Consider the following 25,678-nt stretch of genomic DNA (forward strand, 5'->3'; position numbering starts at 1 on the left):
GTCAGATTTGTATCAGAGAAGGTGATGAGTGGAAGATTGCTTTAAAGACAAGGGAAGGAATGTCTGAGTGGTTAGTCGCACCTTTTGGGCTAACCAATGCACCAAGCACTTTCATGAGGCTCATGAATGAGGTACTGAAGGAATTTATAGGTAAGTTTGTCATTGTTTACCTAGATGATATATTGATCTTTACTAAGACATTGGAGTAGCATTTGATTCATATTCGCAAGGTGTTTGATAAGCTAAGGGAAGAAAAGTTGTTGATAAACCTAAAGAAGTGCATTTTTGTAAAGGAGGAGTTGGTGTACTTGGGATTTGTATTCTTCGGAGAAGGTCTGAAAATGGACCTAGAGAAAGTGAAGGTTATCCTTGAATGGCCTACTCCAAGGAGTGTGACAGAGGTAAGATCTTTTCATGGACTGGCTATAGTTTACAGAAAGTTCATAAGAAGTTTTAGTAGTATTTGTGGACCCTTGATTGAAATAGTGAGAGGGGATAGGAAAGAGTTTAAGTGGACTATAGGAGTAGATAAGAGTTTTAATCTATTGAAATAAAAAGTTACTGAGCAACTTGTTTTAGCACTTCCTAATTTTAACAAGATGTTTCAAGTAGACTATGATGCTAGTGTTACTGCAATAGGAGCTTTTTTGAGCCAAGAAGGTAGACCTGTTGCTTATTTCAGTGAGAAGTTAAATGATGCAAAAATAAAATATTCTATTTATGATCAAGAATTTTATGCTGTAGTTCAAGCATTGAAGAAGTGGAGACACTATCTTCTTTCTAAGGAGTTTTTTTTGTATACTGATCATCAAGCTTTGCAATATTTGAATAGTCAAGGAAAATTCAACCAAAGGCATTTAAAGTGGGTTGAGATTTTGCAGAGTTATATATTTGTTTTGAAACATACGAGTGGGAAGTTTAACAAAGTTGCAGATGCTCTTAGTAGAAGACAACTTTTGCTAACATAAATGCAAATAGAAGTGGTTGGGTTCAAGGAACTCAATACTTTGTATTTGGATGATCCTAATTTTGGTGAAGCATGGAAGACTTGTACAAAACCTATTACACTTGATAGGACAAAGTGGTTTGATTTCATGATCCAAGATAATATGTTGTTCAAAGGAAGCCAGTTGTGCAGTCCCAAAAGTTCAATGAGAGAGAATCTCATCAAGGAGAAGCATAGTGGAGGATTGGCTAGACATTTTGGCAGAGATAAAACCATAGCTTTGTTTACTGAAAATCATTATTGGCCATAGTTGCAGCAAGATGTGACAAAGGTTGTACAAAGTTGCCAAGTATGTTAGATGGTGAAAGGAGTGAAGCAAAATATAGGGTTGTACTAGCCATTACCTGTACCAGAGAAGCCGTGGGAGGATGTCAACATGTATTTTGTTCTTGGATTACTAAGGACACAGTGCAAGTATGATTATATCTTTGTGGTGGTTGGCAAGTTTTCAAAGATGGCATATTTTATTCCTTGCAAGAAGACTAGTGATGATGTTCATGTAGTAGAGTTGTTTTTCAAAGAAGTGGTGAGATTACATGGTCTGCCAAAGAGTATTATTTCAAATAGGGATACCAAATTTGTTGGATATTTCTGGTGTACATTGTGGAAGAAGTTGAAGACAATTTGGAGTTCAGTTCATCACATCATGTATAGACTGATGGATAGACAGAAGCTGTGAATCATAGTTTGGGAAACCTGTTGAGATGCTTGGTTGGAGATAAACTAAAAGGAAGGGATATGATTTTACCAAAGGTGGAATTTTCATATAATAATTCTATCAATAGGAGTATTGGTAAATCACCATTCTAGATTATTTATGGGAGTAGTCCTAGAAATGCTTCTAAATTGAGGCAGTTGAATAAAGGAGAGATAAGTAGTGCTGAAGTAGAAGATTTTGTTAAACATTTGAAGAACATCCATGAGGAGGTAAGGAAGCACATTATGAAGATGAATACACAATATAAGGCTAAGGAAAATTTGAAAAGGAGATATAAGAAATTTCAGATTAGAGATGAAGTCATGGTTCATTTGAGAAAGGAGCATTTTCTGGTGGGTACATATAATAAGTTGAAGATGAAGAAATTTGGACTGTGCAGGATAGTGAAGAAGCATGATTCTGGAAATGCGTATCAAGTGGAGTTAGGTAGTAAACTGAATATTTCACCAATATTTAATATTTTAGATTTGACAAAGTATTATGAAGGAGGTGATGGAGATGAAGTTGGAGAAGCACAGTGGAGCATTCTAGCAGCTAGTTCGTCTACAAAGGAGATTGAGGAGATAATAGGAAATGGTGTTGGAAAAAGAACAAGGAACATAACTTATGAGGAATACTTGGTCAAATGGAAAGGGAGTCTAGTAGAGGATTCATCATGGCTAGAAAAGGAGGACTTTAATCATCTTGGTTTTCCTCTAAACACCTGAGATGTGATAGAGTCACTTCTCAAATTACCCTGGGTGTTTGATGTAGGAGCATCTTGGGTGTAAGAGCAATCTTGCATCACCCAAAAATATTTGTATTTTAGTCTTTTCTATTTTAATATGGACTAGTAGACAAGGTGGTTACTATTTATGGGAATTTGCTATTTTTAGTAAGTTTGTCATATAAGCTCGAAATGTTTTCATTTTCTACAGGAAGGTTCATTTTAGAGTTGTAAGCCTAGCATAAAAATTTCATTGCTCAAGCATAAGTATCAGAGAAGTTATTGTATATTTTCAATGGAAAAAATTGTTGAAAAATATTTAGGCTCATAGTTAGAGGCCTTAGAGTGGCTGTATGAGGTCCGAAAACTTGACAAAAGGGTGCTAGCACTATTCAAATCTTGTTGATCAAGAGTTGGCATTTCCAAAAAGTGCTTATAATAGCCAACCGAAGCAACGGTTCATGAGTTATGGTATTTCAAATTTGGGCTCCCCGAAATTTCTAAAATAATTGTCAAAGATGTATTTGGCCGACTCTATATGTATTGTTAGGTTCTGTTGGCCCTAGGTATTATGTTTCAATGTCTAGAACCTTCTCGGGCGACATAAAATTGCCTATTTAAGAAAAGCTCGAACATTATCTAGGACAACTTTGGGTGATAGTTTGTAGCTTGTCTTGCAAATTATTGTATTTTAGGTGCCCATGTGGGTTAGCATATTTTACTTATGAATTTTATAATTTCGCATTTATGGTGCAAATAAGAAGTCCATATTTTGTTCTGACATTTGCTGTTGTTTCTTTGTTTCTGTTATGAGTTTACGGTATTAAGGGGAGTTCCCCTGCATCATATGTTTATGGTAGCTATGAGAGAGGTCCTTCATACATGAGCTCTCTTTAATTCTAAAACATCTTTCTTCATGTCATCGAGTCGTTTCATCAATTTGTTCACATCCCTTGTAACTTGGCTAGCCAGAAGACATCATACCGTGTATTTTATGTTGGTTTAATTGTTCTTATTCTTTCACTTTTCTAGCTGTTAGGATTAGATGACTTTGCACCATTATGTATGACATGACATTGTGTTTGTCAGCTAAATGTAAATGTCATTATTTCATGCCTTAGTCTACTAACAGTTCAATGAATATTGTTGCTGCAAATTTATTGAAGAACAAATTCTGCTCATAAAGGTTGTCTTTCTATTTTCCACTATGCATCTCTTCAACCATTGGGAAGTTCTATGCCTCATGTCTATGAAATAAAGAGAATTACAACAATATTATTACATTGTTGTTGTATGTGATTATTGTGGAGACCATGAAGATGGGTTTTTGAGAATAACAATGTTTTTTTAGAGCTATTATTTTTGTATTTGATATGTATATAATCAATGGTATTATTCATAAGACTTTTCAGAGTAAGAATTATCCATGAGATATGTGTGATTGTTGTTTTATTTTGTGTTGTATAGTCAATGGATAGATCTCATTGACTGATCGTTTAGTGTTTTTCAATCATAACCAAGAAGTTTTTTGTTTATATTGAGAGCTCAATAAAGGATAACCATTTTGTGTAGTTGCATTGTTCCCTCAAGTAGGAGGATTTTTTAGGGTAAATCTATGTCTTAGGAATTTTGATTTTTCCTATTATTTACTTATGCTATTATAGTTCTTAAAAACTTAAACATTTTAAACTTATAGTCTTGTGTATTAAGTGAAAAAACCCCAAGGAACGAGATGAAGTGGTAAAAACCTATCTATATAAGAGATAAGAAATAAGGAATTCATTGCTAGTCTATTTTCTAGTCAAGTTGGTGCAAAGTTGCTAAAGGAGATCATACTGAGTAGATCTAAAGTGTGAGTTGAAGCGGAGTCAAGAGTTGATATGATGATCAATTAGTGAGAAGAGTTATGTGCATAATGGAGATGTGATAAGGCAAAGGTAGTTCCTATTCCAAACAAATCATTTCACTATTACTATCTAACCATTGTAGCAAAAAAAATCTTAACCGAGTGGACTTAATTGTCGTAATTTGTAAATCCTTTGTAAGGTGAGATTGAAATGAATTTTTTCAAGTGCTTTAGATAGGCCACACATTGAAGGGTGATAAGGTCTAAGATGATATTTGGTGAAAATTCCCTAATAAGGTCACACCTAGTTGTGTGCTTGTAACCTTTAATAGGGTTGGCTCTTAACTAAGCTTACTTCAAAAGAGTAAAAATTATTCCAGGTGGCTAGTCCTAGGTGTTTTTACCCTAACTAGGTTTCCATGTTAAAAAAATTGTGTTATTGTGTGCATGAATGTTTTGGTGTTATTTCATGTTCGCTATTAAAAATTGTTATGCACTATTGTCATTTGGTTAATGAACCTAATACTTGGTATAAGAGGTGTGAATCTATTTTCTGCATAAGGTTGACTGAGTTGATTTACTGAGAAGTTGAAGTAGTTATATGTTGGTGAAATGTTGAAATAAATGATTCATCCCCCCTCTTAGTTATCTAACATATAGTTGATTCTCTTAAAACTTATCCCAAATCAACTCGGGTGCCTATGTTTCCCATGTACAATGTGATTCGCAATAATTGTCCAATGTATAAAATATTTAATGAAGAATGAATATAGCTATCCTAGGATTTAGGGTTTCACACTTATTGTTTACTACTATTTTTTGTGCAAGTTCTCATTGGAGGAAAAACATAGGGGTTCCTTGTGGGCCTCCCCATCAAAAATTTCCTTAAGGATTGTTTCTTTCGGCCCCAGGTAAATACTTGAAAGCTATTCATTTTTCTCTCTACTATAAAGTCTAGGATCCTTTTTCTTAGAGGAAGGACTTGCCTAGTTTTGTGGATAAAACTATTAGATGAAAAAATATTCTTATTTGGATAATGGGATTTCATTAGAGGCTCTAGAAGCTATATGAAAGGTGAATGATCTTTAATTCAATACAATAGATGAGTTTTTTCATATAGATATCACTAATGTAAGGATTTCCTTAGTCACCAAACTCATTGCCTTCAAGCCTAAGATTAACAAATTCAAGGAATAAGTTGATTCTAATTGGAAATTAAAGGGAAGTGCCAAAAATATATGCCATGAATAATGAGTAATTTCAATTTAGTTTTTTTATGATGATGATATTATTAGAATATTACAAGGGATAATTGGACCTATGGGAGAAATTTTAAACTATTTTGTCTCTTTATAAGTGGAAACCAAGGTTTGACCTTTGTGTGTTTCATGGGTATGTACCTCCTACATAGATTTTTCTCCATATGATTCCTTTGTAATTCTAGAATCTAGGGGTTTTTAGAGAAGTTCACAATTCTTCTAGAAGGATTCTTATAGTTGATAGAGTCATATAGAAAAAAGTATAGGTGGATCTTTACAAGGATTTGTGTTAATGTGGTTGTTAATTCAATCCTACTTATTTTTGTTAGGTTGAACTCTAACTTTTCCTCCTGAAAAAAAAAAACCATTACATATGAGAATTCTAGGTCACATGGATAGTTTTGTAACAAGTATGGTTATTTAAGAAATAATTTTAAAAAGAATCCACTAAGAAAAACTTAGACCCTAAATAACTTGGTTGATCAAATTGAACTAATAGTTAAGATTAATGAGGATAACTTGTTAATATGTATTGTCTTTACCATTGATGCATTTGAAAAGGAACTAATTTATAAGTTTCAAAATAATTAATGTAATGATTATGGCATCCTGCCTATAAATTATGCTACAATAAACCATCCTTTGAAGGTATTGTGGTTCCACAACTCATGTCCCATTTTAAGTACTTGCCCAAAATGGGAACCTTTTTCTTTTGAGTTTTTTGGTTTTCTTGAGTTTTGAGGGCTTCCTTGTTGGTTTCTTGATGCATTAGATTGGGTGCACTTGGTATGTCTTCCTCATAGTTGGGTATCTTCCCAAGTGGTTCCTGGTAGCCTCCCTGAGCCTTCTTGGTCTTTAGATTTTGGTGTGCTTCTTGTTTGATTTAATTTCCCCCATGTTTCCCTTTATTTCTTTTTTTTCACCTTTTTGGAGTTTTAGAGTTTTAGAGGTTCATGGACCCTGAATGGTTTGGGAATCCTTTATTTTTTATTTCCTTTGTTCTATTCCTTATTAGGATTCCAGAGCCATAGAGATCTCTTGGGCTCTGTAGCTGCAAAAAGTATGAAGGTCTACCCTATTTGTTTCTTTGTTTTTCTCTCTTTGCCAATTTTTATTTTTTGGTGTTTTAGAGGTTGCATGACCTTGGAAACCCCAAAAGACCCAATGATTTGAAGCCCACATTTTCTATGAAAATGATATTTTTGGATTTCCAGTGTCTGAAATGTCAAATAATTTATTGACATGGACTAATTTCATCATGTATGTGTGACTATGAAAGGAAGTTGGGGCATATGTTTAGTCATTCTATGATTTATTTATCTTTGGAGTGAAGATTCGTCATGTTATCTTTGCTCCTATTTCTCTGTTTTTGAGTTTCCACTTGTGTGATCACAGATCTACCTCCTTTTCTACCCCTTTCCAATTAGAGTTTTAGACATTTTCAATATTTTCTCTCTTATTTTTTTCATTTTTTGCATCTAGAAATTTTATGAATTTCATACTTAGGGTTTATCAATTAGTCAACCAAGTGTCTATTCTCCGAGCTTTGAATTTCTAGGCCTTTGAAACTATAAAATCTCTTCAAGCTATGAAGTCTTTAAAAGGGGACATGTTTTTTGCCAAATCCCCAAAATTATAAAAGTTTTGGTGTTTCAACCACTAAAACACCCTGAGAATTCCAATACCCTCACAATATTGATTAAGTGTTCATGATATGTGACCTTTCATTTGTCAATGTTTTACACACCAAAAATACCCTAGAACCCTATGTCTCCAAAAAATTTGAACCCTATGTCTCCAAAAACTTTGAACAATCCAAATTTCAAGTTTATGGAGTTAAGCACTTTCATTTCACATCATTAGAATTTTGCAACGCTAAGTCCCTTTTGTATTCCAAAACTTTGACTCTAAAATCTCAATTTTCTAGTGTTCTACTAATCTTTTCATTTTGTTCTTGTTGTTTTTGGGGTTTTTTGAGTTATCCTTAGTTAATTTTATAGATTGACATTATTTAATTTTGATAGTTTTCTTTCACTTCTAAAGGAATATTGTTAATATTTGAGTTTTGTGTAAAAATTGCTAAAATGTCTACCTCTATGTTAGTTAAATTCAAGTTCAAGTGAAACAAGCCTTAGCCAAAGATGAGAAATTGACATATCAAGATCTTAGTTATAGACATTGGTCACATGGACTGAAACACCTAATTCCTTCAACAATGTGCTCAATTGTACACTAGATATGAGCATTGCATAGTGACCTGGATATGTGCATTGCATAGTGATGGAACTAGTAGGATTGGTTAGTTCTATAGTTCACCCTATGTCATTGTAATCTCCTAACCTTAGTATGATTTTAGTGCAACACTATGTTAAGGATGATAAACTTGTACAAAACAAGGTTGTTGATATCATCCTACACCTCAGACCTAATATCATCGAGGTCTTTCACATTCCCAAGGTGGATGCCTTTTATCCCATCTCTATTAAGAAATGATTTGTTGGAAACTATAATTGGAACAATTGTTATGTTGTCATTGATGTCAAACCTTACTGGTAAGACATTTTCTAATAGTGTAGAGTGCCATATCTTTTGAGTGATGAAGAGGATTTGAAAAGATAAGATAATAAGGTGAAATAGTAAAGTTGTTGAGTAAAGAGGAGTAAGTATGATGGAATTACAATGGGCACTCGAGTAGTTAGTATTTGACAAGATAATGTGTTTTTTGGTAATTATATTAAGTGAAAAACTAAGATGAGTTGAAGTGTAGAAGAAATACTTGATGAAAGAAAGAGGATGAGTAAAACAATAAGCTTAAAAGAGTATCAATTTTCTAGGTCAATGAAGAAGTTGAAGCAAAATATTAAGGAACCTAAGTTATAGTCAAGAAAACAATATTAGCCAAATGATGGTAATGGTCAAGCAAGATGAAGAAAAAAACAAAAGCAACAATTGAGCATAGTGAAGGTCGAGCGAGCTAGTGTAAGCCAAGCAAGACAAGATTGGTATATACCAAGCTACCTAGTGATGATCGAGTGTCAGAAAACTAACAAATTTTGAAAGAATCAAGATTTGACACCAACATAATTGAATTTATAGATTGGTCAAAATACATAAATGATAAGGATTGATGAGTTGACATATTTAATGAATGAATTGAGTTTGTTAAGTGATCCAAGGCAATAAGTTAACGAGAATTTTCTAGAAGTCTCAAGAAAGGAGAAGAAGGACAAAAAAATAGAAAAAATTAATGAATTTGATCAAACCGTAAGATCTATGGGGATGTTTAAGTGGAAAAAGATTAACACGTCTATTTAAGTAGGCACAAATCATGTTTTATGAGAGATGATTGGTTGTTGGACTAACAATTTTGTGGAGAACTTGTGAAGAATAGAGTTGCAGAGGAAAAGTGAGAAGTTGATGAAGAGTGATTGCTTGAAGGGTTGCCAAGGAGATTCGAGATGGAGAATGTGATAAAGTGTAGTCAATGAACCAGGAATGCGCTGAATAGAGATTTGAATTTGGAAAGAAAGTTTTATTTTATTAGATCAAACTAGCTCTTACTTTCTAACCATTGTGGCAGAAAAATCCCTTAATCAAAGTTAACCTAACAATCATATTATAAATCCTTTAATCATAGTAACATTCTAATGGAATGATCTAAAGACCTCTAATAATGCCACTCCTAATAGGGCTATTAAATCCTTTAACAAGGCCACACCTAATAGTTTGTTTTGTAACCTTTAATAGGGTTGGCTCTTAACCGAGCTCACTTTGTAATAGTGTAAAGTGGTAGCATGTTACTTAGTTCTTTTTCCCAAACTAGGCTTCCTCATTAAATCTTTGTGTCATACATGTGTGAATATTTTGATTAAGTAAAAATAGGTTTTGATAAGACCCACAACCTTTTACAAAGAGTAGAGCATATATGCATAAAAAGTCCAAATGAAACTATGCATCAACAACCATAAATAAAAGCAACTAGAAATAGAGAACCCCCAACAAAGGGTCATACAAAAAAGATAACAAAAACACCCAAAAAATATAGCAGAAGAATAACTAGAAAGTCTTCAATAGGTCTACGAGGCCTCACCCCGATCCATCATAGCACATTTGACAATTTTTTATTTTGACACATTATGACTCGATATGTTGAGACATTGTCTAATGGACTGAACATTATTATATATTTTATGTTGTCTGATGCTTTAAAATGATTAATCATGCTATTTGATGTTTTATAAGTATGCATAATGATGGTGTATTATAGTAAATGAATTTAGGATTAGGAATATGATTAATTCTTTAATTATGTAATTTTTTAATGGTTAAATATGTGAGAAGAAATGAGATAAAAGTTATTTAAATGAAATCTTGATGTTTTCATTAATGTGATTATCCAAATGAGTTTTAAATATATGCATGCTTTTTTTTCCTCGAGCTACTGATGTGTGAATTGAGTGTACAAGATTATTGACCATGGAATCTAACAAAGAATCAATAATTGACCCCATGTATAAATTTGTGAGACCTAAGGTTGAGTCTAATGAAGAGATGTAGACCTTGTTGTTTTGTATTTTATTTGTATCGTAATATGAATGTGTGTATCATTATGTAAGTGTAAGGTGTTTAATGTTACCTAATAGTGAATCTTATGGTGTCACTTGACACTCATAATTTGTATATGTGTACCAACATGTTAATTAGGGCTACCAGAGTAACCTAATAATCTGAGATTGATTAAGTTAGTAACCTAAGACTAATTAGTTGTTAACCTAGATTAATTACCCTAATTAGGGTTTAGTGGTAAGTTTGTGTTCCTAGGGTTTTTAGAAAGTTCAAATATTTCAAGCCAATTTATAGGTCTTAAAATGATCCCAGGGGGGAAAAGTTAATGCAATCTGAGTGCGCAAGGTGTATGTGTATGGCCTGGGGACATTCTTCACTCTTCTAAATCCTTCTGTTGATTTTTATGACCTCCTAAATATCTCATTTTCCCTTTAGTGCAAAAATTGAACATCTCCATGAGTTTACCAAGTTTACACTTCACCAAATTTATTTTCTTAATGGTAGGATCAAGTTGGAAGATCTTAGAAAGCTTGAGTCAAGTTTGGAGTTATTGTCATTTTAGGTGGGTGAGTTTAGAAGCCTATTTAGTTGCCAATTTGAGGGTTGAAGGGTGTTCACCCATTCTCTACATTTAGAGAGAGTCAAGCTTGGATTGGAAGAGGAAGAAGGATTAACTCTTCTCAAAAACTTCATTGCCATAACCCTTTGTGAAGGTAGGATCCTTCATGGCCTTATTCTTCATGCTTTTTAAAAAAAATTCATAAGTAGACCTATTGCATGTGTGTGTATTTTGTGTCTATCATGAAACATGTGATGGAAGGGTTACTGTGGGTTTCTTATTTGTTTTACTTCAATTTTTTCCATTTTTTTTATAGGGAAAACTATAAGGGTTGTGTTGGCATTACTCACCCTTAGATAGGGTAGAATTGGCCATGTACATGAGGTGGGCCTTAATTAGACACCAGGCTAGTGCAAAGTTTTTCCTCATGATGAGGAGAGGGAGAAAGTAGGTTGTTATGGGCCCGTACTTGTCAATACAAACCATTTTGTGTTTGGGGAGATAAGAAGTGAAAGAACAAAAGTTCATTGTGATTATTAGCCTTGGAAGAGGTATATGTTTTGGTATCGTGATTGACATCTACCCTAAAAAATCCACCTTCTCCCAAGTCTTGGTTCGATATGGAACATATTGTGCAAACCTAGGATGGGATTAGTTTGTTGAATGTGTCTATGTGTTGGAATTTGATTGTCCCTTAGTTATTTTTGGTTCTCCATGGTTGTCTTGATGTAAATTTATAGATTTCTTAGTTGATACCCTGATAGGGAGCAAAACTAGATTCATATTTTTGGTGTTTTTGAGTCCATTTTTATGGAGAATTCTCCTTGGGAAAATGATCCTAATGTATAATTCATTGTTAAATTTATATTTGTAATAAAAAAAATATCAAGTTTTGTTCCCTAATTCTTTCTTGATTGAGTCTTTGAATCAGATGTTTCAATATAATATATATGAAGTGAGCCCACGTACGTTGAATTTTTTTTATTAAAAAATTGTTTATTTTCGCCCCTATATTTTGGGCATGACTTTTTCGTATTAGAGTCATGTTTCAATACTAGGAACTTGAAACCATTACATTTCAACTTATCTAAACTTTATTTTTTTTAGGATACCTTGCATCAAAAGAAACACTTAAGGAGGCAAAGGTTGTAGAGTTGCAAGTGTTGGGACATAACACAAGGATGGACCACCACCATCACCATTGAACGCTAATTAGGAAATTTTTTATGCTCTCCAAACCCTAATTGGAGTATTCCAGCAAAGGCTACCACCCATAGTACAACTTGAGCAACTGATTCCTGAAGGGGAAGCATAAGAACCTAGAGGAGGCGGGGCAGATGGCAAAGAGAGGAGTAGGAGTCCCCCATCGAGGCAAGTTGAGGGATATGGAAATCATAAGGGTGAGTTAGTACATCAATTAGGACCACAACCCGATAGGCCTCCTAAACATGTAGGAGATGAGATCAGGGAGTTGATATGACTCCAACCACCATTATTTCTCAATTCCACTAACAGAGCAGTAGTAGAGGCTTGGTTATAGAGTCTATAGTAGTGTTTTGGATTAACTACTTATGGGAGTAATCTAAAGGCATGACTAGCAGTCCATCAGCTAGGGGAGAATGCCTCCATCTGGTGGCAACTAGAGGAATCTATAGGAGGAGTGAGGATGGATATCCTCACATGGGAGAAATTTTTGGTTAGATTCTAAGAGAGGTACCTTTTTGAGAACTTCAAATAGAAGTAGATAGAGGAGTTCTATTCTCTACAATAGAGGCACCTCACAGTAGCTTAGTATGAGAGTCAGTTTCTCAAGCTCCTTCCTTATGTTGAATATAGGATGAGAAACTATGGATCCACCACTTCATCATGGGCCTAAATTTCACACTATAGGGTGTAGTCCATTTGGATTTCCCTACCACTTTCAAATGGGTAGTTGAGATAGCACTAGTTGCTAAGGATACTCAGGGTAGACAGGAGTCTCAAGATTAGTCTCAGAAACAAAACTCTACCCAGTAGTTAGGACAACAAAAAACCCCTTGGAAGGGGAATTATAATTGTGCAATAGGGTCCTCTAAGGGTCAATAGTCTCAATAATATAAACCACAAAAAAAATAGAAACCATCATAGAGTTATTAGGGCTCTAAGACTAAGAAGTCATAGGGTCTTAAGAAGAATCAGAAGGCACAAACCCCATTGTCATAGTCAACAAAGACTCAAAAGTATTCCAGGGGAAGATACAATGGATCTAGTAGGTTAGGGGGTCCACAATAGTCCATATCATAGGGCATACATTCTTATACCCAAGGATTGTGCTACACTTACGGTGGCATGGGTCATCTAGCTAGAGAGTGTCTGCAGGGACAGTCAGCTGGTGGTTAGAGAAGGGCTACCTCAGAGATTATAGTTGGTGACATGGGTAGATCTCATAGTGTATTTGTAGTGGTTGACAACTGCTAGGCTGAGTATCAGGCCGCAGTTATCGAGTCCACACATATAATACAGGGTAGTATGGTTGTTGTTTTATTTGATTTTGGAGCTAATAACTCTTTTATATCTCCATATGTAGTGGAGCATTGTGGGCTAGTGGTAGTTAGATAGGATGTCAGTTGGGAAGTAGAGTTAGCCTTAGGAGCCAGAGTGTGTGTTAGTTCTATGGTGCATAATTGTCAAATTTAGATTGGAGACATGACTATGATGTTTGATCTACACATTACCCCTCTAGGTTCTTATGATGTTGTCCTTGGCATGCATTGACTTTATGCCCATAGCACCAAGATGGATTATCAACAAAAGATGGTAGAATGTGTGGATGAATATGGGATCTCTAGAGTGATCTTCAGAGTGAAGAGACTAGTATCTCTTTGTATGATTTTTGCTATGCAACTTAGATGGTGCATGCGAAAGGGATATCAATTGTTCATTATCACCATTAGTGACAGAGAGGAGGATTAAGAGGGAGAGCTATCTCTTGATGATTTTCCAATTCTACAAGAGTTTGTAGATATTTTTCCTTCAAAGCTCCCTAGTATGCCTCCACCTAGAGTAGTGGATTTTCACATAGATCTTATACTAGGAGCCAATCCAATATCAAGAGCACCTTATAGGATGACTACTCATGAGCTTGGTGAGCTAAAGACTTAGTTAGAGGAACTCTTAGAGAAAGGGCATATTTGACCTAGTGTGTCACCTTATGATGCACCAATGATCTTTGTAAAGAAGAAGGATGGATCACTTAGGTTGTGCATTGATTATTGACAGTTGAACATAGTAACCATTAAGAATTGATATCCACTTCCCAGGATTGATGATCTCTTTGATTAGCTATAGGTTCCTAAGTATTCTTGAAGATAGATCTAAAATTGGGGCTATCATCATTTGAGGATTGTGGAGAGTGATATCCACAAGATTGCATTTCATATGAGGTATGGTCACTAAGAGTTCATCATGGTACCATTTGGCCTCATGAATGCTCTAGCTGTATTCATGAACCTAATGAATGGAGTATTCCCTAACTTTTTAGATAAGTTTGTGGTCATATTCCTAGATGATATTTTGATATACTCTTGTAATGAGAAGGAACATGAAGAGCACCTGAGAAAAGTGTTGGAGAAGTTGAGAAAGAACCAGTTTTATGGCAGCTTGTCAAAGTGTGCATTCTATAGACTTGAGATAAATTATTTGGGTCATGTTATATTAGGTGATGGAGTCTTAGTAGATCTATTGAGGATTAGGGTCATCATGGATTGACCAACACCCACCAGTGTCACTGAAGTAAGGAGTTTTATGAGACTAGCATGATATTACCAACACTTTATTGTGGGATTCTCTAGAAAAGTACACCTGATCACATCTCTTCAAAAAAAATGGGAAGAAGTATGAGTAGATAGAGCTTTCCAAGAGCTCAAGAGAGCCCTCATGAGTGCACTGATCCTTGCAATGCTAGATCTTTCAACAAATTTTTTGGTGTGCGCAGATGCATCCTTGGATGGTATAGGGGCAATCCTTATGTAGGATGGACAACCTATTTCCTACGAGTTTATGAAGTTGAAGACCCATGAACTTAATTACCCTACTCACAACCTAGAGCTTGCAATAGTTGTTCATGCTTTAGTGAAGTGATGACACTTCCTTCTAGGTCATAGATTCAAGCTTCATTCCAACCATCAGAGTTTGCAGTACATATTTATACATCTGAAGCTTAATGCTAGGCAAAGAAGGTGGATGGAGTTCCTTTGTGAGTACAATTTTGATATTCATTACATCAAGGGAAAGGAGAATGTGGTTGCAAATGCCTTAATTAGAAGGCACCATGAGCTTTCATCTGTGACTACTTGCACTAATTTGAGAGAGTAGATCCTACATCATTTTCTAGAAGATGAGCTTTATGTACAAGTTAGTCAATTGATGCATTCTCAGGGACAATAGAAGGGAAGTATTCAGAGTATTCATTGGATTCTAATGGAATTTTGTACCATAGATGATGTATTTATGTACCTTCCATTAGGGATTTGTGTGAGCTCATTGTACTTGAGGCTCATAGAGCACCTTATGCATCACACCTTGGTATTAAGAAGCTACATGCAAATCTGAGGCAGTTATATCATTGGCCAAGCATGACAGTGTAGATTGCTAGTAGTGTTGCAAGATGCCTTGAGTGTCAAAGGGTGAAGGAAGAGCATCATCATTCTGGTGGGCTTTTTGAGCTTCATCAGATTCTAGAGTGGAAGTGGGATTATATATCTATGGATCTTATTGTTGGTCCTCCCATGTCTTCTCACCACCATGATGCCATTTTGGTGATGGTTGACACAATGACCAAGGTTTCCCACTTCTCACCCATGTGTACTCCATAAACAACATGAGACATAGCTTAGGTGTTTTTTTGGGACATTTTCAGAATTCATGGCATCCCCATAAGGTCATCTCAAATAGAGACACCCTATTCACTTCATCCTTTTAGAAAGAGTTGCTTTCAACATTAGGCACTAGGCTCAATTTTAGTACAATGTACCATCCTCAAAATCAAGAGAGTGAATTAGGTATTGGAGAACATGTTGCATATGTACGTAATGGACCATTAGGTCAAATGGGAGGAATACTTACATCTTGTCAAGTTTTCCTATAACAATGGGCACCATTCCTCTATAGGTATGCCACCTTATGAGGCCTTGTATGGAAGACCTTGTATACGACTCTTGAGTTGGGACAAGATTGAGGATAGAGTATCTATTGGTCCTCAGATAGTCAAAGAGATGGAGCAGCAAGTATCCCTGATTAGACAACGCCTTATAGAGTCAAAAGCTAGGCAGAGGAAGTATGCTAATGTGAAGAGGATTGATTAAGAGTATATGGTTGGAGATAGAGTCTTCTTGAGAGTGTGACCACACAAGAATTTGATCCAATTTAGAAAGGGCTCTAAGTTGGAACCTCAGTTCATTGGACCATTTGAGATCCTAGAGAAGATAAGACCAATTTCTTACTGTGTAGCCTTGCCGCCTAACCTATCACACATCCATGATGTGTTCCATGTTTTTGTACTTAGAGGATATATATATGATGAGTCTCACATTATATATTGGGATGTCTTGTAGGTGGAGTCAAATGGGCAGTTAGCATTAGAACCTATTTGTATTATTGCTTGATAAACCCTAGCTCTTCAAGGTTGAGAACTGGACCAGGTTACGGTCTAGTGGGATTGTTATGATGAGGTCACAACTTCATGGGAGGATCCAACATAGATGAGATATTAGTACCCACATATTTTTGATGAACTCTAGGAGGAAGTTCATGCCTAGTGGGGGAGGATGTGAGGCCTCACTCCGATCCATCATAGCACATCTGATACATTTTTATTTTGACACATTATGACTTGATATGTTGAGACATTGTCTGATGGCCTAGACATTAATATATATTTTATGTCATGTGATGGTTTACTTTAAAATGATTAATAATATTATTTGATATTTTATAAGCATGCATAATGATGGTGTATTACAGTAAATGAATTCAGGATCAGGAATATGATTAATACTTTAATCATGCAATTTTGTAATGGTTAAATATGTGCGCAAAAATGAGATAAAAATTATTTAAATGAAAGCTTGATGTTTTGATTAATGTGATTATCCAAATGAGTTTTAAATATATGCATGTGATATTTCTCGAGCTATTGATGTGTGAATTGAGTGTCTAGGATTATTGACCATGGTTCAAGGGTGAACCCCCAATAGTGGGTTACACTTTTTTGCCTAAACTAATAGTGAATTGTGAATTTTCAAGATAACTTTCACTTTCAGATGCAAACTATCGTTTAATGATTAGGAATTTGAAGATGAAGTAAATTAGAGTCTTTAGGATTTTGTATCTAGAATCCAAATATATATTTTAATTTTTTTTTCTCCCACAGAAATTGGTATGTTATCAATAACTTAATTTTTAAAAAGTGACATTGTTTTTGACACACAACTTTTTTCCTATGATAGATATCAATGCGACTCTTTCAAATTTAGTTTGTTACATCCATAAAAAAAGCATGGAGCTGATATGATGTCTTCATCCTTAATATTTCATATTTTATTAGAGTTTAAAGTTGACTTCATGCAAATTTGGACATACTTGTCTTTTGACACATGTAACTTATTATATATTTACCCAATTTCAAAATTTCTTTTTGTGATTTAAAGAGGATTCAAATATGGAGATTTTAGTTATTTTTCAACATTTTTGTTCTCTTTGTTACCATTTTTCCATGAGCATCCAATATATAGGTTTATTTTTTATAACAAACCTCTGTTCAATTCAAGTGCAAAAACATATACCTAAAAATTTCAAAATATAGAAAATTCATAGTCATTAGAAAGCTCATTCAAAGTACTTCTATCATGCAAAATGGCATGACTTTAGTGCTCCATTGGAACAAGTTAATTGAGCCTAAAATCCATGAAAACATTGGAAATCTTCTTACTTGTGAAAGTCTTGTAATTTCCTAATTTCAATAGAAATTAAGCTTCTATAGAAAGCTTTTGGATAGTTTTGATAAAAACTATTTTTATTTAGTTTCGGTAGAAAATGAAGAGTTTCTATCGAAATTGTTTAGGCCATTTTTGGGTCCTAAATATTTTTTATCAAAACTATTTAGGACCCATTTTTTTGCTTGATTAGTTTCGATCGAAACTACCTTCAAAGGTAGTTTCAATCAAAACTACCTTCAAAGGTAGTTTCAATAAAAACTATATGATTACTTTCTATCAAAATTTTTTGGGCCAAAAATCCATATTTCACAATTTTGGAGGAATTTCTTCCTCCAAAAAAGTGTAATCCACTATTTTGGGTTCACCTAGAATCTAATAGAGAATCGGTAATTGACCCTATGTACAATCTATGAAATCCAGGGTTGAGTCTAATAAAGAGATGCAGACCTCATTGTTTTGTATTTTATTTGTATTGTAATATGAATATGTGTATCATTTTGTAATTATAAGGTGTTTAATATTACATAATAATGAATCTTATGGTGTCACTTGACACTCATAATTTGTATATGTGCACCAACACGTTAATTAGGGTTAGTAGAGCAACTTGATAATTTGAGATTGATTAAGTTAGTAACCTAAGACTAATTAGTTGGTAACCTAGACTACTTACCCTAATTAGGGTTTAGTGGTAAGTTTGCATTCCTAGTGTTTTTAGAAAGTTCAAATATTTCAAGCCAATTTATAGGTCCTAAAATGATCCTAGGGGGCCAAAGTTAATGCAATCCCAGTGCCTAAGGGGTATGTGTATGGGTTGGAGACATTTTTCACCCTTCTAGATCCTCCCGTTCACTTTTATGACCTCCTAAATATCTCATTTTCCCTTTAGTGCGAAAATTGAACATCTCCATGAGTTTACCAAGTTTACACTTCACCAAAAAGGTTGTCTTGATGGTAGGATTGAGTTGGAATATCCTAAAAGGCTTGAGTCAAGTTTGGAGTTATTGCCATTTTATGTGGGTGAGTTTAGAAGCCTATTTAGTTTCCAATTTGAGAGTTGAAGGGTATTCATCCATTGTCTACATTTAGAGAGAGTCAAGCTTGGATTAGAAGAGGAAGAATGATTATCTCTTATCAAAAACTTCATTTCCATAATCCTTTGTGAAGGTAGGATCATTTCTTGCCTTGTTCTTCATGCTTTATTTTAATTTTCTTAGTAGACCTATTGCATGTGTGTGTATTTCATGTGTGTGATAAAACATGTGAGGGATTGGTTATTGTGAGTTTCTTATTTGTTTTACTTCAATGTTTTCTATTTTTTTGTGGGAAAAATTGTGAGGGTTGTGTTGGAATTACTCACCCTTGGATAGGGAAAAAGTGGCCATGTATAGGAGGAGGGCCTTAGTTGGACTCTGGGTTAGTGCATAGTCTCTCCTCATGATGAGGAGAGGGAGAAAGTAGGGTGTTATAGGCCCCTACTCATCAATACAAATGATTTTGTGTGTGAAGAGATAAGGAGTGAAAGAACATAAATTCTTTGTGATTATTAACCTCAGAAGAGGTATATGTTTTGGTGTTGTGATTGACATCTCCTACCTTGAAAAAATCCACCTTCTCCCTAGTCTTGGTTCGATATGGAACCTATTGTGCAAGCTCAGGATGGGAATAGTTTGTTGAATGTGTCTATGTGTTGGAATATCATTGTCCCCCAATCAATTTTGGTTCTCCATGGTTGTCTTGATGTAAATTTGCAAATTTCTTAGTTGATACCCTAATAGGGAGCAAAACTGGATTCAGAGTTTTAGTGTTCTTGAGTCCATTGTTATGGAGACTTCTCTTCGGGAAAATGATCTTGATGTATAATTCATTGTTAGCTTTATATTTGTAACGACAATGATATCAAGTTTACTTCCTTGATTCTTTCTTGATTGAGTCTTTGAATCAAGTTTTTCATTAAAATATATATGAAGTGGCTAGCCTACATACAATGAAAAAAAATTGTGTGTACTTGCCCCAATATTTTGGGCATGACAAGGTCCACTTCCTTATCAACCCAAATGTTCATTTTAACTGTAGAAGCCCTTAGCTCATTAAGCTCTTTATCATCCATAGCCTTAGGTTTCTTTAAACTATACCTAGTTGATTTACTAGGTTCTTGATCATCCCTTAGCTCCTTCTTGCCATGGTCCTTTCTCCCCTGTTCCAACTTCTCCAGAAGGATCTTAAGATTTTCAATAGTGGCCTTTAGAATTGAGCAACTCTGTTCAACAATCTTTTTCAAAGTGTTCTCAATTCCTATGACCCTATTATCCAACTTATCCACCCTTTTCTGCACATCTCTCATTACATTGTCTATATTTCCGATTGTCTCCTCCAGGGGTGTCACTCTTTTCATCATATTAGTAACATTTTCAAAATTATGAATAAGATCAATATCCCTCCAGATATAATGCATTTGACCCTTAATAAGATCAATATCCTTCCTAATTAGACCTGGGTTTCTGAACACACTAGACACATTCCCATGAACATTTGTATCAAAACTCTATCTCAAATTGTTGTCCCACGACTTCTAATTAAAATTCTTAGTGTTGTCTTCCAGGTTCAGATTGGCATCCCCTTTGGGAATCTTATTCTTTTCCTCAATGTCCATAGCCTCCTTATAGGAAAGAGGTTCCTCATCCAATAAAAAGTCCTTACCACTATCAATATTCTTAATTATATTTTTGGTATTAGCTCTTCTTCTACTAGTTTCTATAATTTCCCCCCTTACCCTTCTTACCTTTTTCTCTACAATCTCCTTATTAGTATCATTTCCTTCTCTTAGAAGACAAACCACAATGGCTAGAAATCTTTCTCTTATTCTCCAATAGCTGACACTACTCCTTGTTCATCTTATCCTCATAGACATCTTCAAACTCATTCCCTTCCATATCATAATCCTCCAAAGTCTTCCTACTAATTTGAGGCTTTTCCACTTTCTTCATTTTTAGGAGATACATGATTAAAATCATAAACTCTTCATGAAAAGCATGATCCCTATCTAGGTCATTTCATAAACTTAGAATAAAGATATCTAGAGATTTTATGAGGTAGAAAGGGAAATTAATCTTAACACCATGCCTAAAATAGTTCGCCAGCATGAAATGGTGACCATAAATTTTGGAATAGCACCCATCTAGGGTAATTTACTAAATCAAAACAAAGAGAACAAATATCCAAGGTCTAGTAATTCTTTTAGGGCTAAAGTAAGAGTTACTAATTTTAACCAAACTTTTTCTTTCCTGGTCCGACTTCATGAAAGCATCAACAACTTTATTTGAGACTTTTCTATCCCTAAAGAAGTTATCCCCCTCCATATCCAAACCCGTAGCTTCATCGATTACCTCCTTAGTAACCTCCATGCATTGGTTCCCCTCAAGAACGATTCCATTCTTCTAAGATATTAGAAATTGTCTAGTGATGGAAGGATTACTACCCTTAATCTTTTGAAGGTAGCTCGTAATCTTTCCCCTTTGTAGAATGCTATAGATGTCAGGTTTCTATTTCCACTCCAAGCAATTACCAAGCTCGCATCTCTTCTTCCTACCACCCATATCTTTGTTCCTACTAAAACTACCTGTCTCCTCTAAGTAGGGTATTTTTTAGTGGGGAATATTTTTAATTTTGTGAATTTTAGAAAAAAATTGCTAGTAATTTGGATAATAGTTTAAGATTTAATGCAACCTAAATTGCCACATTTTTATTAAATTTTATTTTAAAATATTTAAAATCACTCAATAATTTAGTTTATTAAAAAATTAAACTCAAAGATTTTCCACAATATTCAATACATGATTAGATTTGATTACCTAAATATTATATATTATCAAAAAAATTAAACTAATTCACCAATAATTTTCATAATTATTAGTTACTTTAGGGATATATTACCAATCTTTAGTTTTCACTATTGATTCAAAATATAATGTAATTATCTTCATAATTTATATGAGATAAAACATGTTCACTTTTGATTTGTAACATTCCAAGATGGTTAGTGAACTTCCTATTATTATTGAGATTTGCCAATAGTTTTTGTTAAAAAAAATCACCAATATAAATAATATTAAAAATTAAAAATTTGAGAGATTCATTGATAAAAATAATTTGGTTTTTCAAAATATGAAATATTCACCAATAATTTATATCTTTTTCTGGAGGGGGATTTCTTAAGTTTACCCTACCTTTGAGAAAGAAAGGAAATTCATAGTCTTGGCCTCAAAGAAAAAACTATCTCTTCGGTTCTCCACGAACACCCACAATCCGTGTGACAAAAACTAACTGATCACATCATAATTATACACCAGCCAAATATGCCTTTTCCAACTCACCTCATAATTAAACTACATTATAAAATTAATCATTTTTAAAGATTTTTTTATTTACGGCCTACCCAATCGTACTCCATCAGAGATAAGCCTTCAATAGGAATGTCACTTCCATTATTCCAAACAATATTCATGTGAATTTTGCAAGCCACATTAGTAGCCCAATCAACTGCCATGTTGGCTTCTCTATAGTTATAAGAAATAATACATTCATTAAAGGAATTAATCATATTTATGGCTTTGTAAATAATATTATGAATAGTCCATGAGGGGGTAGTGACATCATTAAGACAATTGATGATGTTTAAAGAGTCCCCCTCAAGCCACATTTTCTCAATATTCTTACTCTTAGCAAACAAGAGACCATATAATGTAATGCTAGCCTCTGTTATATGATTAGTTTGATTTCCTATAGGGATCACCATAGCCCCATTTCTATAACCATTTTCATCTTTGATAATGATCCCTAGGTTTCCCTTCACAGTGCCATCAAAATTGATTTTATACCACCCCTTAGGAGGAAAAACCCATCTAGCATTGATTCTAGGGTTGATCTCCATGTGGGGATGATGAGGTCCATCCACCTTCTAATTCTTGATAACTATGGTCTCCCAATCATCTTTAGGCTCATGAAACTTGACACTACTCCTAACATTCTCAGTCACTGCCCTCCTGATCTTGCAAAATATCTAATTGGAATTTGACTCCTTACCTCTAAAAACCCTAACATTCCTTTCTTTCCACACCCCCCAAAAAAATTGAGGTAGGAGAAAGTTCCAAATATTGATAATTAGAATATTGTGAGGAGACTTCCAAACCAAAAAAAAATCTTGGATATTGTTAGGAGAGACCCACTCAAAATACAAGAGTTTAAGAAACTTATCCCATAAATTTTTGACATATATATAATGTTAAGTCATATGATCAACATATTCCTCTTCCTTCTTGCAAAGGTAGCATCTATTGACAAGGCATAAACCTTGCTTCTTTATATTATCCATGGTGAGAATTTTACCCTGCAACAAAATCCAAAAAAAAAAATGTTAACTTTAGGTTTCACTCCCTTGAACCAAGCTTTCCCCCAACATGGTTCATGGAAATCTTCAAAATTCTACATATATAGAGAGGAAACTGAGAATAGTCCATTGGGGTTAAGCTTCTAGATGAAAGAATCCTTTTTTTCAATAGAAAAAGACAACATTCGACATTATGTTTATATCCTTGAGGCATAAATCCAATGTAGTAAAGTCCACCCCTTTACCATTTTCCCAGTAATAAACAACGTAAGTACCAAAAGCCATCTTACACTACATCATATAGTCATTCCACTATTGGTCAGTACTAAGAGGGTGATCTAACACCCAAATAACATACTAGAATTGAACAATTTCCACATTGCCTATAATACCCCAAAATTGGCACATTTCCATGTTAACCAATTCTAGTCTATTTTGATCAACACTAAAGTCCTATTTCATTAGGCAATTTTGATTCTGATTAACGCTACTTGACCTAAGTGTCAAATGCAAAAAAACCCTAATTTGCATTAATCATTTCTTTATTTAATTCCTAAATATCAACTCAAATTAGCTACATTAAACCTATTGATTAAATTTAATTTAATTGTAAGTGTTCATGCTTTAATTAAATTAAATTACTTCTTTAGCTAATGTGTGAAGAAATTAAACATATTTAATTTAATGAGATAATGTCCTTATTTTAATTATTGGGTTTAATTAATCAATTAATGAAAAATATGCCTTTATGAGGTCATATCTTATTTTATTAAATTAAATAATCTTTTCAAATCTTCTCTTCAGTTCAAGAATGGGAATTTTGAGTGATCTATCCCTTGAATTGGATTGACCTAATCAACTTGTTCTCACACTTAGGTGAAATTTAGTTAACTCTTCATCACACTCAAGATTTGAGTTAGTTAACCTGACCTACACAGGGAATTTTCCATCAAAACTAAATCTCATCTTCAATCTTGACCTTTCATCTCAATTGATCTCCACCATTGATTGATTTTGGGAATGCTATTTAAGAGGCCTTCAATTCCTCATCAAAGAGGCCTTCACTTTCATATAGTGGCATAAATCCTTCATACTAGAGGTATGGTTGCCCGCTTCTCGATCTGAGAGTAAAGGCAAAATTCTTCTAGTTAGAAGTCAACAAGTCATACTGTTGGATTACTCAGATGAACAATTCAATGTTCATTCCAGGATGATCTCTCAAGTAATGACCATGTTGAAGTGTATGTGAGGATTTGAGGCCCATATTTCACATATACATTTTTGGCGTCCATTGTGGGGCTGGATAAATCAATTTTTCTGGCCTCATTTACTCCATTTTCTACATTTTTAATGATTCTGTCATATTCATATGTACAATTTTCCATATTTTTGCACGAGAAATCTCATTTTTTCTCGAAGAATTGAAGATTTTGTCCCTTTCATCACACTTCCTCGAGCAAAAAAGTGCATAAATGCACATTTTCTTGTGCAGTGCACATCAAGTTCTTGCGAGGGCCTATGCATGATTTTGCGCAAAATTTTGCAACAACACATGCAAAATACAATTTTCTAGAATTTAGTTTATCATTATGTCTGACTAACAATATTTTTTGAAGTATTTACTTTCGGATTTCTAATTTTTTGTAGCATAATAGTGGTTTGCAGGATGTTTGATGAAGACACCTTTATCAAAATACTTTAAATACATATTGGTTGTTTGATTGTAGGATAGTTGTCAAAGATATGCATGTCAAAGACTTATTTCAAACCCACTTAAAATGTCATATCTTCTTTTTGCTTTCCACACATAGTATAATTAGGGCTTGTGAACTTCATAGGATGCAAGACAGGGGAATAAGGGAGTATGCTCTTTACTACTTGGAAGTGATGCCCAAGAGTAAATAAAAAACCTAGAAGCCTTTGAAATATGGTACCTAAGGGAGGAAAGAAAGTTAGTGGTTCTCTAGTATGAGTCTTTTCTATGAAGGGATGATGATCTCCTTTTAGGGAATCAAAATCTTGAGAAAGGACAAGTTTGGATTGATTAAACTAACTCGGTGATTAACATGTCTTGCATGTTTGGGCAAGGTGATGAGGTAGAGGAGTATGCTCTTTCCCCTTGAGGGAAATTAGAAACTTGAACCCTTAGACTATCAGCCTAATTCAATCCTTAGAGGGCCTTTCGGAGTGATCCAACCTCCAAGAATGACCTAAGTGAGCACACTCCTTTTCCCAAAGATTCCAACTCACTATAATAAAGAAACTTTGTAGAGAAAGAGACTCCAAAGCTATATTAATTTCCTCTTCTTCATTCTAATATTGCATATCAAAAAGAGGCTTTTTCTATTGCACCGGCCGACATCGACCCCAGTCTTGCTAGTCAAGTGTGTGCACTTTCAAATGCTAGTGTTGGTTGCTGTCCTCAATTTTGCTTGCAAAACCACTGAGGGTTAATATGAATGGAAGTCAAGTAAAAAACCACTTAGTTAGTTGCTACCAGGTTTACCTTTGAAAGTGGGCATAATCTTTGTGCAAGGAGGGGGAAGAATCTCTCCTGTAGATTACTCACCATAGGCATGTACTTGGGCATTGGAAGGTGGTACATGTGCTTGACCCCTATCACAAGGGTTTTCATTTAGTGTATATGTTATTTATGTT

This window comes from Cupressus sempervirens, chromosome 5 (genome assembly GCF_028749045.1).
Source record: "Cupressus sempervirens isolate cs-2001-9-10 chromosome 5, ASM2874904v1, whole genome shotgun sequence".
Lineage (NCBI taxonomy): Eukaryota > Viridiplantae > Streptophyta > Pinopsida > Cupressales > Cupressaceae > Cupressus > Cupressus sempervirens.